A 1,218-nucleotide genomic window follows, 5' to 3' on the forward strand; every position below is an offset into this window, starting at 1 on the left:
TTCTTGCAAAGCTAGGTGAGCGCGCTGGGGCGCCCCCGCCCGCAGGCGCCCCTGTGCGGTGCCCCTGAGCCCGCCCCGCGGCGCGCGGGAGGCTGCGAAGGGGAAGTTTCTGTTCGGAGAGCAAGGTTTGCAGTAATGTGGCACGAAGTGGGGTGGGAAGAGAAACAAGGGAGAGGCCGAGAAACAGGAAATGAGAGCAAAGGGACGCCTTGTAGCCAGGAAAAGCCGTGTTCTGCATTTTGTGTGGCATTATCCAAACACTTGTAAAGGCTGGGTGTGCGTTATTAATGAAAACAAAGGCAGCGTACCGCCTGGTGCGTCTCTACCACCTGCCACAATCTCTACGTGAGGAATGATGGGAAAGGTGATCCAGCCTGGACGCTGAGGCCACAGCCCACTTCCAGTCCTCGCGGGACGCATCAGTGGGCCTGCCTCTTAGACCTAAAACAGGACTGAGAGGAGGGATCTGCCCGGCTCTCCGGGTTCCGGAGAAGAGCAGATGAGATAGGTGTGACAGTGTCCTAAAATTGGAGACCACTCCTTCAGCGAAGTCATCGTAGAAGAGGAAGGCTGTGAGAGCACCAAGGCGGGATGCCCTCGTCTGAAGACGTGGGTGGGGCTGGAATCAGAACCCCCGGACCAAGATGGGACCGACCGAGAGAGAGGGGTCGCAGGGTGGGGTCTCTGTTCTGGGGGAAGGGGCTCCAGACCCCATCCCCTGGTCTGATCAGGTTAAACAGCCCTTTACACCGCACTATATCTGGGTAAAACATGAAAAGACAAGTTTGAAAAATGGTAGAACATTAACAAATGTACAGTGTTTAAATAAAAAAAAAAACTTGCCTCTATTAGAAACACTGTGAAGTTTCCCTGTAGGTGGGGCAGAGTGAAGGAAGTGAGTTTAACTGTATGAGTGAAGGATGCTGTAAGAAATTATGTCATCGTGGCAGTTCTTGTACTAACAGCTCTTTCTCAGAGCTGAGTGGCGGACTGACCATAAATATGTTCTGTAGCAAGCGCTTTTCGGCACGTGCAGAAGCATTCCAAGCTGCACTCCGTCCTTTTGGCAACAGCCACGGGCATGTTAATAGAATGACCAAAGAGAGAAAAAGCACAAGACTCCATTCCAGAGAGAGAAGGAAATTAGGGGAAGGTCAAGGTTAATATCCAGAATCTGGATAATGTAGTTGAAAAAAGGAAGTACATCAAGTATTAGGG

The sequence above is a fragment of the Crocuta crocuta genome, unplaced genomic scaffold (genome assembly GCF_008692635.1).
Source record: "Crocuta crocuta isolate KB4526 unplaced genomic scaffold, BGI_CrCroc_1.0 scaffold60, whole genome shotgun sequence".
In the NCBI taxonomy this organism is placed as follows: domain Eukaryota; kingdom Metazoa; phylum Chordata; class Mammalia; order Carnivora; family Hyaenidae; genus Crocuta; species Crocuta crocuta.